Source organism: Etheostoma cragini, chromosome 10 (genome assembly GCF_013103735.1).
Source record: "Etheostoma cragini isolate CJK2018 chromosome 10, CSU_Ecrag_1.0, whole genome shotgun sequence".
NCBI classification, from domain to species: domain Eukaryota; kingdom Metazoa; phylum Chordata; class Actinopteri; order Perciformes; family Percidae; genus Etheostoma; species Etheostoma cragini.
Window position 1 is genome coordinate 3,215,362 of NC_048416.1, and position 15,662 is coordinate 3,231,023.

At 37.9% G+C, this 15,662-nt stretch overlaps 1 protein-coding gene across 2 annotated transcripts in view; it reads right to left on the reverse strand.

The window, feature by feature from the left end:
* aff2 (AF4/FMR2 family, member 2) overlaps positions 1-15,662 on the reverse strand; it is a 210,102-nt gene that overhangs the window by 182,333 nt on the left and 12,107 nt on the right. The gene's annotated exons all lie outside the window — the stretch shown is intronic.

Below are 15,662 nucleotides of genomic sequence, written 5' to 3' on the forward strand. Positions count from 1 at the left end.
CCCCCCCCCCCCCCCCCCGTTCAGATTGCCGCAGCGTAGTCTTTTGCCAGTTTGAGCTCCTCTTCTACATTTTTTCTTCTGTTTACATTTGAAAAGAGGCTCTTTTTGAGAAAATGCAGGTGTCTAAATTCGCAAAAGTCTGTGCCACAGGCCTTTAAAATTCTTTAAGTGAAATTACGTCTTTGCCTGGTTTGCATCACTGTCTGAGCCCCAAACACAAAGACTATAAATCTTCAAGCAAGTTCTGCCCAACCTCATAGCCATTTACAAAAAATTGATTCGTAGGAAAGATTTTTCCAGTAGACTCATTCATTGTAGAAGTTGTCAATCAAAAAAAGAAAATCAAGTTCGAACAACTTAGTAATAACATGTAATTGGTACTAACCTACACTAAGAATTTGGAATTTGAACTTATTTTAGATAGAATATTTCATTTTTTTCACTATTTTTGAACTGCCAAATTTCACAAATCCCTGAATGAGCTCATACAACCATTTTCCGAAGTTCTGTTAGAGAGATCTAGTGTTATTGCAAAGCTCTACTACAGCCTATTTAACCCTTGTGTTAAACTTACCGACTTTTTGGTATTCTGGTTAAAAATCTCTTTTGGTCTTGGATTTGGTCATCTTATTCCACACTTTTGTCACATTTCCCAGATGTTTTAGTCACTTTTTTTCTGGGCTTTTTCAACTTTTACTTTATTTTATAAAAATAAAAAAATGCTATAATATTGAATAAAACACCCAAATGTAATGAAAGTAATGAACTGATGGAATTTTCTGATATAGGAACTTTTTGAAAATGGGTCAAATTGACCCGGGGACAACAGGAGGGTTAATCAATTACTACTACAACTAAAAATAAGAGCAGTGAAAATACAGTACCAATGCCATATGTGCCATATGTGTGCAAAAATATCAGTATAGTATCAAACATCCTCTTTTTCTTTGTCTGTTTGTCTAGCCGAGCTGCACCTGGGGACCCCAGGAAAAGGGCCTGACACGACAGCCGTTGTTTTTTAGGTCAGTTCTTCCTACATGGCGGACCATCAAGGCCACCCACGTACCTGGGCGCCACACGGGGGATATGGGGTTTTGAGAAGTCTCGTTCTTCAGCAGATTCAGACAGACAAGGACTTTGTGTTCTGTCAGTGTGAAAACGTCAGACGGAACCTGGAATCTGTTTTGTGTTGTTATCCCTTCACAGGCACAGGCTGGCTCGTGGTGCTGTGGCGTTACACACTGACACAGCCAGCTCCAGATGAGGAAAAACACCCACCAGGGTAGAGTCAGACTGAAAGATCAGTTTGTCAATAGACTAGGACAGAGCAGACATTGTCCTGCTGTTACAAGTTGGGTTTCATCCAGTCACTGTGATCCCTCTAAAATGATACAGTTTGTTGAATTGATCCAAAGTATTAGGGGAGGATTTAAATCTTAAAGCAATAGTTCAACATATTGTCTTCTTGCTGAGAGTTAGGGGAGAAGATTGACTCTTGTGTCTGACCATTAGCTTAGCTTGCCATAAAGACTAAAAAATAGCTAACCTGGATCTGTCCATAGGTTAAAAATTAAACAACCTTTAACAAATAAAGCCACAAACTGTTGCTTTTATATCTTGGTTTTGTATAAAGTAAACAACCAAAATGTAATGTGTTAATTGAGCTTATGTGTGCTAGGTGGATATTATTAGCTTTGAACCAAGCCAAGCTAGCCGTTTCCCTTTTATCCTTATGCCAAGTTAAGCTAACAGTCTCCTAAAACAGTTAACCTGGATCTGTTCCAAGGTTAAAAACATAAGCAACCTTTAACAGATAAAGCCACTAAATGTTGCTTTTACATCTTGGTTTTGTACAAACTAACCAACCAAAATTGAATGTGTTAACTGAGCTTACGGTGTGCTAGGTGGATTTTATTAGCTTTGAACCAAGCCAAGCTAGCTGTTTTCCCTCTATCCTTATGCCAAGTTAAGCTAACGGTCTCCTAAAACAGCAAACCTGGATCTGTCCAAAGGTTAAAAAACAAACAACCTTTAAAAAATAAAGCCACAAACTTTCGCTTTTACATCATGGTTTTGTACAAATCAAACAAGCAAAAGGAAATGTGCTAAAAGAGCTTAAGGAGTGCTAGGTGAATGGTATTAGCATGAGCAGAGCCAAGCTGACTGTTTTCTCTTTATCCTTATGCCAAGTTAAGCTAACGTTCTCCTGGCTCTAGCTTCATTTTTAGCATACAGACATGAGAGCGGTATTATATATATATATTTTCAGATCTAACTCTTGTCATAAAGGCACAGAAAAAAATCATTTTCCAAAAATGTCTAGGGCTGTCCCCTCTTAGTCATTTAGTCGACTAATCTGTGGTTTTGGTATTAGTCAATTTCGAAGATTCTTAGAAGATTTCTTAAGTTGATAAGTCATTTTTTTATGCTTAATCATGCTTAATTACTCAATTCCAAGAAACTTATGAGCAAATTTTCTGGTGAACACAAGATTTAAAGTGGTGCTTTTTGCGTAGAAACTCAGTTTTACAGATGGTTAATAACTACATTTATATTGTGCATTATTATTCTACAGTAGTGTCAACCACATCTCAAAGGCTCAGTCAATTAAATTAAAATTAAAATCATGTAATGTTTATGTGTTAGTCAACTAAGAATTTCTTTGGTCAAGGACAGCCCTAAACATATCATTGTCATTGTATCAAATATACATGAAAATATGACTGAATAGATACCATATCTATTATGATTTCTATGATCCTAAATGTCAGCAGAAACATTTACTTGGTTTCAGGGCAGCTCAAGAAGTCAAGTTAAATTTACTTTACAGCCAAAAGTCACAAATCAGATATTTGCCTCCCAGAGCTTTACAATACAATATTACAACATACAAGACCCTCGGTTCAGATTAGTAGAACCTCCTTTAACAAAAACTGATAAAAAAAAGTGATAAAACCCCTAAAGATACAATCAGACTACTCACACGCCAGTGAACAAGTGAGCAGGCAAGTTTCGAGTACACCACACATCTCAAAGGTTACTGGAAGGGAGTTGTAAATCAGGTAGCTGCTTAACAACAGCCTTGGCCTTTTCAGGGAATCAGCTATGGATCACGATGGAGTGGAAGCGGAACTAATTGTAGGACTGATGGCTATTTTGTTGAAATTGAAGCATTCCCAATTTTTTTTTTTTCAGCTACACATTGAATCCTTAAATTATGATTCATCAGTTACAATCCACACCACCAATGGAGCACCAATGACAAAAATGTTAGCTGTCTGTGTTAAAGGGGGTAATAAAGGGTCGTCTGACTTCTTTGGGGCTCGCTAACAACTTCTGAAAAAGATGATAAAAAAAAAAAATACATCTCCAGACAGTAATTACAGCTGGATTCTGGGCACAGTGCTTTTTGGATCTCCTTTTAGTCTCTAGAAATAGGAAAGTCAACCATTTTCTCTGACTAAAATAACTAACGCACGATATTATAAAATAAATGAGGAAACTATTACAAATCCCCATGAAGCCAGCAGACTTCAGTCTGAAGGATTTACTGTGATAACATGGTGATTATACTAAGAGAACAAGAGCGATAAGAGAAGAAAACCTGAGAGAAAAAGAATGACGTAGGAATGAAAAGAATAAAGGAAGACAAAGAGTTGAAGAGAACAGCCTATAGAGAGATGGTGGGCATCATGTGCTTATGTGAAAACTTGTGGGAGGTATGTTAGGATTTGTGTTTACTATTATTAACAATTTGACCTGGTTTCTTCCTTTCTTTTGAGGTTCGAGCCCCGCAAGGTCTGAGACTCGATTGTTTTGCTCAGGTTTCTTCTCCTTATTATTCTCCTCCTGCTGTTTCACACTGTCCCCCCTGGGAGCCTGGAGACTTTATAAAACTACATATCTAATGATGTGCAAATGCTTCAAAACAAATGTTGCTCCTGTTTGTCTAATGGTGGCGCTACAAATAATACCCAGAGCCCTAAATCTCCACTGCTACTTAAATACTAACTTACCTATCAACATTTTCGTACATGTACATTATAGTATTATCTTTAAGATAATAGTTTGTTTTTACGGTTTCACCGTCTCATAATTCATTTCTCACAGTTTAGGGAGTGTACAAAAAATTATTATGGGCTGAGGCAAGGTATTATGTTTCTCATCCTAGATTTCCATTTTACGTTTTCCGCTCTTAAAAGAAAGGCTTGCACAGGCGTACATCATTTTAAATTCTTTTTTGAAAAACTATAATAACCTATAATTACATATTATATTTCTTTGAGAAATTAGGGGTAGGGTGTTGCGGTTTTTCACGCTTGTTTTAAAGCTCTCCTCCCTACCTTATTAATTTGTGTACACTCTATTAAGGTACCATTTGATTGAAATACATTTTGCCAATGGGTTGTCATTTTTAAGATTTTTTTTTAAATGTTTTGAATGGATAGCATGTTATCACACAAGAAAAACAAAAATTGTTGAGCATACTTAGAGCAAACTTTGTGTAAATATTGTAATAATTTTTCTGCAAAATATATTTTCCCTTTTTTTATCCCTTTAATGGGTGACCCCTTATATGTCTCTTTCTGTGTTCTTTCTATGCAATGCCCAACAATTATATCACAATGACAACTTAAGCATTTTGAATAATGTTCAAGTAGGATCAGACAACATACTATTTTGCAGTACTCGATAAACAATTTATTTCATCAAGATCATCTTAGGAGACTGCAGAGAAATGCTTCAGAATTATTTTAAAAGGAGGACAGAAACTTTATTTCTTATCCAATCATCAATTGAATAACCCGCTACAAGCATGAGAGGAAAATAATGGTGTGAATGTCAAAGAGACCTCACAATGCCTAAAATAGAAGTATCTTAACCTTTGTGTTGTCTTCCCGTCAACCATGAAAAAATGTTGTGGTCAATTTTTGTCAACATTACTTTTGCTTTTTTTGCGAGATTTTTTTGTCACTTTTTCAAGGTTGTGAGTGCTTTTTTATGTTTTTTCCAATGTTTTTTGATATTTTTATTGTTGACATTTTCAACAACCCCTTTTTTGTGACAAAGAAAAACAAAAATGAACTAAAAACAGGTCAAATTTGACCCAAGGACAACATGAGGGTTAACATGTTCTTGGGTTAAATTGACCCGTTTTCCTATACAAATGTTGTTTTTAACTACCCAAAAAAACATGATTGATTCCACACAAAGCTCTTTGGCAAGTACAAATGACTACTTTCAGTAATTTTGGGGTGTCTTATTCAATTTTATAGCATTTGGAGAAAAAAAAATACAGCCGGGTACTGGCTGTACACCAGAAGATGGTTCTTTCAGGGGCCACGAAGTGGAGTTTTTAGAGAAAAGTGAGCGGCATTGGGCAAAGTTTATGTTTAGGTACCAAAATCACTAGTTAAGTTTAGGAAAAATATCGTGGTTTGGATTTAAACACTGCAGAGATACAAACAAGCATGTCCTGGGTAAAAGTATTTTGTTTTCGCTGCAAAGTGAACTTTCTCAGATTATTTCTTTATCACAGAAAATGGGCCGTCACAAATGTCAACAATAAAAATATCAAAAACTTTTGAAAAAAATCATCAAAAAAACGAACCATAACTGAAAAAGTGACAACAAAATCTTGGAAAAAGCTAAAGTAATGTTGCCAAAAAGTGACCAAAACTTTTTTTTCATGGTTGACGGGAAGACAACACAAGGGTTAAGATATTTACCATTGAATATGGAAGTTCATAAATAAGTGTTTTGGCATGGCTGGCCGAGTGGCACTGGGAGGGACCAGGCTGGTAGGCATGAGGAGCCTTTAAGTAACTAACTAATTAACTAATTTACAGAAAACAGAAAGTTCTGGGCCCACAAAAGAGGGAAACTAAACTTAACTTAACTCAGGTAATATACCTTAACATAAGCTGGACCAAAGACTACAAGGGGCAGTCTTACCCCCATGGGTAGTCTTACCCCCATAAGTTACCCCCATGTGTTACAAGGGGTAACACATGGGGGTAACTTATATAGTGCTCTGACTGGGGGGTCCCGAGGCGTTCCTAGGCCAGGTTGGAGATATAATCTCTCCACCTAGTCCTGAATCTTCCCCGAGACCTTCTCCCAGCTGAACGTGCCTGGAACATCTCCTTAAGGAGGCGCCAAGGAGGCATCCTTCCCAGATGCTTGAACCACCTCAAATGGCTCCTTTCGACGCGAAGGAGCAGCGGCTCTACTCCGAGCTCCTCTTGGATGACTTAGCTTCTCACCCTATCTCTAAGGAAGACGTCAGCCCCCCTCCTGAAGAAACCCATTTCGGCCGCTTGTACCCTGGATCTTGTTCTTTCGTTCATGACCCTAATCTTCATGAGCATAGGTGAGGGTAGAACAAAATCTGATGTTAAACCAATGCTACCTGATATGAACTAAGGCCAAATCCATCAAATAATCATAACAAAGTATAACTAGCAAAGACAAGAACCCAACTCAGAAATTGAATACTATGCCACCCCCATGATGTGGGGAAAACATGGCGCAGTCCAGTTATCCATTCCCTATTTAAACAGCTTAGAGTCAAGTGGAGGTCCTTTTGTCTGACCCCCAGCAGCAAGTCCCCAGTAACTGGTAACTCATAAAGAAAGGTCTTCTTTTCACAGAACGTAACTTAAACCAAGATAATGAACCTGAAATAAGCTAAATACGTGCAACCAAATAGAAAACTAAGTCAAAAAACTAAAACTGTTTGTAGAACTAAAGTGTGTGTCCAGTTATTTATATTGTATAATGTGCTCAAAACAAAAGAGTTACCATCGTGAGTTGTTGTTTCCATGTGTGGCTGCTATTGCCGCCATCACAGGCACTATATCCATGGTACTGGAAGGGGGATTTAATTCCCGTTCGCCGAGAACTGGAAATAAAGAATTGTCCGCATACTACCCAAAATGTATCAGGTCCCAAGTTGAAAATTCCTGAGAGCTGAAAAATGTCCTGCAACTACTTTCAAAAATCACGCTGATTCATGCTTCAGTTAACTTCATCCGTCTTCATATGTGTGTGCTAGACAAACCTAATGAAACCCAACCACAGCAGGCCATCAGATACACAGAACAATACCACAGGATCAATACACATTTAGATAGCCTGTGCGTGGTTACAGGTGCACATCTGACACATTTAATGCAAATTACACACATAAACACACACACACACACACTGTTGAACACGAACCAGACTCACACACACACTTAGCGTATTGATTGAGCTCCCCATTTTTTCCACTAGCTGTATGGGCAGAGTGAAGGCTTACAGCTTGCAGTCCGGCCTTGCCAAACCACTGCCATCTATCTACAGGTTAATGAGGCTGTAGATAGATAGGGTTTTCCTTTCCTTTTTTTTACTGTGCTAAGCAATAGTATAGTCAGGATAACACACATTTATAAGGAATATGTATAAATATATATTACAGGCCAAAAGATGCTTAGCACTTGTTGGCCCTTTTGCCTTCACTCTGCAGTCCAGCTCACCCCAAACCATCTCAATTGGGTTCAGGTCCGGTAACTGTTTAGGCGCAGAACTCCATCACTTTCTTTTTTTGTTCAAATAGCCCTTACACAGCCTGGAGGTGTGTTTGGGGTCACTGTTCTATTGAAAAATAAATGATGGTCCAACTAAACGCAAACTGGATATGATGGCATGCCGCTGCAGGATGCTGTGGTAGCCATGCTGGTTTAGTATGTCTTCAATTTTGAATAAGTCCCCAACATTGTCACCAGCAAAGCACCCCCACACCATCACACCTCCTCCTCCATGCTTCAAGGTGGGAACCAGGCATGTGGAATCCATCTGGTTATTTCACACTTTTTTGTTAAGTACATAATTCCATATGTGTTCATTCATAGTTTTGATGCCTTCAGTGATAATCTACAATGTAAATAGTCATGAAAATAAAGAAAACGCATTAAATAAAAAGACGGTTCCAAACTTTTGGCCGGTACCATATATATGTATAACGTCTTTGTCTAGGATGCTAAGATAACATGGACTGTATTTAAAAATGGTCAGTACTCAATAAAAAACAAAGAATGTAAGACATACATCTCTATGTTACAAAATCACAATACAAATCAAATCAGCACCTATGTTTCTTGAAAGAATATCCATATATATACTCATAATCCAGGCAAAAGCCATTCTCCCAGTCCTACAGTATATTACTGTATTGCACCTGCTAAATATTCACTGCTACTGTAATTATTCCTAAATTATCATGCATTGCAGCTTGAGTATGCTTGACATATGACACCGTTCATATGAGATACTGGGACACCGGTGCTATTTCAAGGTTAGCTTCTAAAACTCACTGTTACTTCCTTTTTGTCTGTTATTTCACACACATCAAAACTAGCAGCAGCCTGATTCTACTACAGGCTGAAATATTAAAACGGAGACAACAATTTAAAAAAAATACCATCCTTATTTAGTCATATGGACAACTTGACGTACTGTTGAGTAAGGTTGTGTTCCAAGGCTGAAAAAATACCACCATGTTAAAAAAATGAATTTATGTGGGTGTATTGCTACAGGTACGGGTGAGAACATATAGTCCAGTTTGAGGCTTATCCGATTGATTAATTGATTAATTGATTGATTGACAGTACTTGCACTGACAGAGAGGTTCAAATTCTGCATGTTTCCATGAAAAATTCCAAAATGTCAAGGGTGGTCTTGATAAAATATATAAAGAGTATACAGATTAAGTTACATTTAATAGTAGTGTGTGCTGGGTAAGTAGCAGAAAGGGTGTAAAAACAATTCTTTATTCTACAACAAATGTTTTCTCTGAAAGCTGTTTCCTAATGTCAAATCTACAAAACAAATGAGATATTTTTTTCCCTTTTCAAGAATAGGAGCTTAAGAGCAAATTCCACTGAGGAGGAGATGTTATAGGTCAACATTTCAAGTGAATGTTAATGGCTCTCACACAGACGCCCCATGAACTCAGCATGGGAGCCTGCCAAAGACTCCGAGACTACAATACCACATACAAAAACCCAGAGACAGACATATGGAGAGAGACACACTGCTACTGTAAAGCAAGGAAAGCTAAGAGGGATGGAGATACACTTCACACAGAAAATAGATCGCTGCGCCCCGCTGGTTTTCAGACAGACAAATTGTCTGTCTGCAGATAATAGAGCCTCAGAAGTAAGGATGAGGAGTCGTCCTGAAATTCATCTATTTAAAAGGGAAGATGGGGAAGAAGTCAAAGTGGAATAGGAGGGAGTGCAGAAGACCCCTCGACACAGTATTAGAGATAGGAGAGCCTCAGACAGAGAGGGGGCATGTTAATTAGGGAGTAGGTTGATAACAAATATATTAGCAGGCGTCTGAAGGAAGCCAGAGGAGAGGACGAGGGGTGAGGGAGATAGGAAAAGGTTGACAGAAAGAGGAAAGAGAGGGGAGACAGTGAAGAAGAAGTAGGCAGAGAGAGACACAGGATAATTATGAAGTAGTTGATAAAGAGGTAATAAATGTCCGGGAGGGGAGCAGGAGTGACAGTGACAAAGGAGCAGTGGAGGAGAAAATGAGGACTGGGATCCTTTTGATAATAAACTTTGAGCATCAAATGAAAAGCTATTACCATTCTTTTTTATTAACTCTGTGAGCAATGCTTTAGGTTAGGAAAGAAGAGGTAATAAGCAATGGAATGCACTTTGAAGAGGATATTTTTTGCTAACAAAGATGCTACTTAGCGTTACGTCAACATGGCTACAAACACAATTAATCAACCTCGAGCATTGAATGAGAAGTTATTACCACTCTTATTAACTTTGGTGAGTAACACTTAATGTCATAAAGTAAGGAAAGAAGAGGTAATGAATAATAGAACGCCCTATGAAATGGTAAGTGGATATTTTTGCTAACAAAGAAGCTACTTAGCATTACGTCAACATGGCTACACGCACAAGTAATGTTTGCTGAAAATGATATTCAATACCGTTTAGTGTAATATTTGGCTTTACCTATGTTTCAATTTAATAAATAAACAGTCTGGCAACCAGTTAACAACAGCACTGTTACTACCGCTGTGCTAACCAGCTAGCTAGAATCGCAAAGCCTTGTTAAAAGCTAACTGCTGCCTGTGGATTAGCTACATCAGTGTCTACTTTTTCTGAGTTTTCCACCCATACAGAGCCTGATTAAATGTAATTGTTTGCGAAAATTAAAACTACAACATAGCAGGATTTGAAACCATTGTCACGCCCCGATGTAAGTCGAGTGCAGATTTGAGTCGCTCAGATGTAACCGGTTTACGGCATCCTACCCGATGAGAGTTGATTCAGTCCAGCACGGGTCGAGGGCAGATGTGCGTTGCACGGTTTTATGGCATAGCGTGTCAAACTGAGATTTGTGAAATCCATGAATTCCTAAACTTTTCTAATTACAAACAATTACAGAAGAAGGGAATTGACTCATGCGCAACTCACAACTCAGTGATGCATGCGCAACTCAAATCCGCACTCGACTTATATTGGGATGTGACAACCATTAAGTGGGGTGACCAGACGTCCCCTGGCTGGATCTGGCCCCAGTTTTCACTGTGACTGACAGACCCGCAATTGGAATGAAAACACTGACCAAACGTAGTCAATAGGCGCTCGCAGTACACACAAAGGCTCAAGATAGCCAGAGCAAGCGCTGCTCCAAGATGTTTTTAGAAAGTCAATGTTAAAATTACTGATTATTTACATGGAGTCTGGTGGGTTTAACAAAGGCAATTTTGCGGACTTTTATGTTTTAAAAAAGGATCTTAATCTTTAACAGAAAGGTCAACCTCCTTAGAAATCCTTTCCATAATGTTGTCAGAAACTTAGAATATTAATCTCAGTCTGTCAGTAGCAAAACAAGCACTTTTATGAACGTAAATACAAGCTGAAAAATTATCTTATTAACTCACACTGTAGCTTGTTTCCCTGCTGCCGACTGGGGCGATCTCGTTTAATACTGCATCAATGTCAAAGGAAAATCCTTCCATGATAGAACATAGTATCCAAGTTTTAAGTTTTACAAAAATAAAAACAAGATGTGTTTTGGAGGTATATACGCTTCTGAGCTGAAAATGTCCCCGGATTTTGTCTGAGTAACCTGGTCACCTTAGCATTAAGTCCATCTAGAATTGTTACATAGAGAGTTTCAAGTTTACTCTTTTGTCTAGAGAACAGCTGTATTTCAATTATAAGGGACATTATTTAGCCATTGCTTTTCTACAATGCTACTATAAACTACGTAATTGCCCATTCATGGAAATATACACTAGTGTCATAAAATCTAAAATTCATGTGGATATGAGGATTTATTCAGACACTGGTAAAATGTCGTACTGTATCTGCATAATCAATACACCCAGAAAATTAGGTGTAGAATACATTTTTACAATCACAATTTTAACATGCAATACAGATTATCTGTTCCCAATTAGTCTTTCAGTCCCAGCATCGTAATCATTTTCTAATAACACACTATATGTTGCTACTTTGATATTTTATAATTTTAAAAAAGTACATTGTTGTAGACTTTTTGTAGGACGTTAATCAAATATTAAGCTTTTTTTCATTTAGGAAAATTCCTTTAAGAAGTTAAATCTAAGTTAAATCTAATATTAATATTTCTGTTCGTTCCCAAGTCCCAAACCATTTAACTATTAATCCCTTCGGCTCTTCCCTTTTCTGGATAGCCCAGGGGACACAAAGACATACGCACAGACTAAGCTGGTCTTTGGGGAGCTGGGTCCTCTCCTTCAGGGGAAATAAGAACCACTGAAATGTCTTCATTTCACCGCTTAGTAGTCCTACTTTGTTGAATGTAGTATACAAAAAAAAATAAAAGGGATTATCATAGTGCAAGATAATACATTACCTTATCTTGCGCTACATAATGATACAGTGCAACTTACTACAGCATCTCACAAATTTTGAGTTTCATGTGTTCTTTCTCCATCTTTGGCACTTCCCATGAATCACCTGTCAATCAAACAGCTTCTCCACTGCACTTTCAAGAGATCACCTGTCAATCAAAACGTGTATGTGATGTCTTATCCATCAAGTTTCTCTGCTGGGGGAGTTTGAGTTTCTGTAGGTGGCGCACTTTTCTTTGTTTGTCCCACCATGCTGCTCATGCTAATCAATCATTTTTTCTTTGTAGAACAAACTAATATGTGGGACATCAAACAGCTCACTTCCTTGGCTCCACAGGGATTTTTCCCAAAAAGACTTACCTGCATGACATCAAGTGTTTACAGCAGAAAAAGGTCTTCGATAAACTGGCAGCCAGTTAAAAAAAAGCTGTTGTTTTATCAAAATCTGTGAATGAAAATGGCGCACAAATGCTGCACATAATTGAATGAGTAATTTAATGAGGTCATAGCAGCGTGTTGAACTTTACAGTGTACAGTCCTACCTGTGCTAAAGACTTTTAAATGTCAAAATGTTGCAGTAAAACATCTCTTTAGGGCTGGTAGGACATAGCGGCCCCTTGTCAAAAATGCAGGTGTTGTGCTTTGATAAGAGCATCATTAGGCGGTGTGTTAGCAAATGTCTTTAGGGTTCTTGTGTTAACACTGTAGACCAATTACAGTCAAACACACACTCTCTCCCTCCATCTCTCCGCTTTTGCTCTCTGCATTTCTCCGGGTCTAGCTGCTTCTTTCTACCCGGTGTAAATAATGTAATTTGTCACAGACAGGCCTCCATGTAGGAGATGACCTTTGGAAACCTCACAGTAAATTGGCCTCGGCTAGAAAAGCTGCGTCATTAGCCCTCTCCGTCTCTGTCTCACACTTCCTCAACGTCTCCCTGCTTTCAAATTCTGTTTTATTATGTCTGTTTAATTTTAAATTCAGTGTTTAATCTACTGTCCAGTGAGGCTAACTAGCTCTAGCTTTCTGTCTCTTTCTCTGAAATGTGTAGCAGTAGTACACGGGCACACGCATTAATATTCACATTACTATTTTTTCACATTGTTTCAAATGTTGTTTTTGTGTCAGACTGTTGACTGTGTATCTAGCAGAGTATGTAATGGTCTGAGAGGGAGACATACAAACCCCTTGCTAATGTAACGCTACCGTTTGGCTACGTCTACATGGCTACAAAGATATAGCACACAGAAAATTATCTTCCATACTGCAGTTTGTAATTATTATCTTTATGTCGGATTAAATCTATTAACGTGATAGTCCGGTAGTCAGTTAGACATACATATAACTTTTGAAAAGCAGCACATAAAGTTGAAACTGTTCTACGCTAACCAGCTAGCTTGAAATATTGTTAGCTTTTTCGTTAGCATCAGCTTCATGTGGTTGTCCCCCCTAAACTGAGCATTGTAAATTGTAACTGGTATTGCCAATTCTAACTACAACCAAAAAAACGGATTTTAACAATTCATTTCAAGTGTAAAAGTATGTCTTCATTCTACAACAAATGTTTTATTTTTTAAGTTGTGTGTGACTTCAGAGAGGTCTGAGTGTGCGTGCAGGCTGGGGTGATGAAACACGATGATTTTCTCTTTGCAATCTGCATTTAGTCATGTCTATATGAAGAAGATAGTCATTTTCGTGGGTGGAGATTTACAGCAATGGACCTGTGCAGAACATCTTTGTGTTTTCACCATTATCATGTTAGACACAATGCTAAAACATTGAAGGTCAGACAGCTAAACATTCCCCTAACAGACAGGCTTCCAATATGTCTGTAAAGCAAGAATTAGGTTGGCTTACTGCCACCTTTAAATACTCACACACATACACACACCCATATATATATATATATATACACACACACACACACACACACACACACACACACACAACTGACAACTACAGCACTGAAGAGCAAACTACTGGAGCACCCGGTTTAAAGAAAGAAAAAAAGATAGAGAGTGCATGTGTGTGTTTTTGTATGCATGCGTTATCATTCCCCAGCAGCACTATGCTTCTCTTGGCAGATGGCTCTGCCAACCTCAGGGCCTGGGGTTTGTGTGTGAGTTTGTGTGTGTGTGTGTGTGTGTGTGTGTGTGTGTGTGTGTGTGGGGGGGGGGGGGGGGGGGGGGGGGGGGGGGGGGCGTTTGTATTGTCTTGGTATCTTGGGGGCACGAGGGCAGAAGCTACCTGGTGTTGACTGCCAAGACTCTCGCACTCTCTCACTCTCGCTAAACCCTCCAACACACACACAAACACACACACACACACACACACACACACCTGCTGATACGTCTTGCCCAGTCACGACTTTTCTTATGTATGCAGCTGAATTTTGTCTTTTAATAAGGAGTGGCAGTTAAAAATGTGTTTGAAAGATGAGAATATGATTATTATTAGGATCACCAAGCTTATTATTGTTTTAAGAATTGCAGTATAGACATAGACATTTCCAAAATGTTGCAGTGAAATTAATTGACACAGAAATAATTGCGATTCATTTTCCCTTTCAGTCCGATTTAAAACTATTTATTTATTTATAATTTTTAAAAACAAATAAAGTTTTGAATGAATTCCAGCATACGTCTTTTGGGTATATCCCTATCAGTTGACCTAGATAATGTAGCAACACAAGTACACAGCAAGTAAACCCTGCCTATTTATCATTTTAAAAACATTGTATTTTTTCCTTAAATGAACATAAAATTAACAATAGTACAGTTTAATATAGTTTTCCAGATTTTTAGATTATGTAAGCAATTAATTGCTGTGATTCAGTCAAATAAATTTTGAAGCGATTAGACAATTATATAATAATCGTAGAAATCATAGAAAATCCTATCACAACATCATCGTGACACAATTATCTGAATTAGCGCCCTATTTTGATTATCTAAGCACACGGTGTGAAGGGCCTTTAGGGTGTGTTCAAATCCACTTTTGCTAGTTTGAAGGCGGAAAAAATGGTCTTTGCACCAGGTGCATGGTTCACAAGGTGTGTACTTAGTGTCTTCATTAATTCATAGGTGTGTTTTGGGCGTAACATGCAATCAAACAATTATAGTGTCATCTCCCATTCCCTTTATCCCTCATGTTCTCCTTGGGTCAAATTGACTTGTTTTCCTATATTACTGTTCTTTTTAACTACCCAAAATAACATGATTGATCCCAAACAATGCTCTTTGGCAAGTACAAACTCTACTTACATTAATTTTGGGGTGTCTTATTCAATTTAATAGCATTTGAAGAAAGTTTTTTTTTTAAATAATAGACATTTTCCAGTCTGTGATTATCCATCAACATACTTTGCTTTAATTTTAGTCTAAATAATTCCTACTCAACTCAAACATTAGGTATAATTTTATAATTTCCAAAAAATGAGGTTTACTGACCATAAATTGTGCTAAAAAAAGGAACAAAAATGTAAGAAAAAGTTAAAAACATCAATAAAAAGTGTCAAAAAAAGCGTTTGCATTGTTATAATGATGGCAGATTTGCACTTTAATGTTTTTATTTGGAATCTTTTGAATGTGTGTGTGCTGCTGCACTTCCCTGTGTGTGTATAACAAGCAAAGGTGCATTTTACTACTTCGCTGCAAAAATTCAATGAAGAGCTGCATTATTGTCTTTAGACCAGGTTTTTGTTGGTCAGTCATTTCTGCTGCCTTAACCCTTGTGTTGTCCTGGGGTCAAA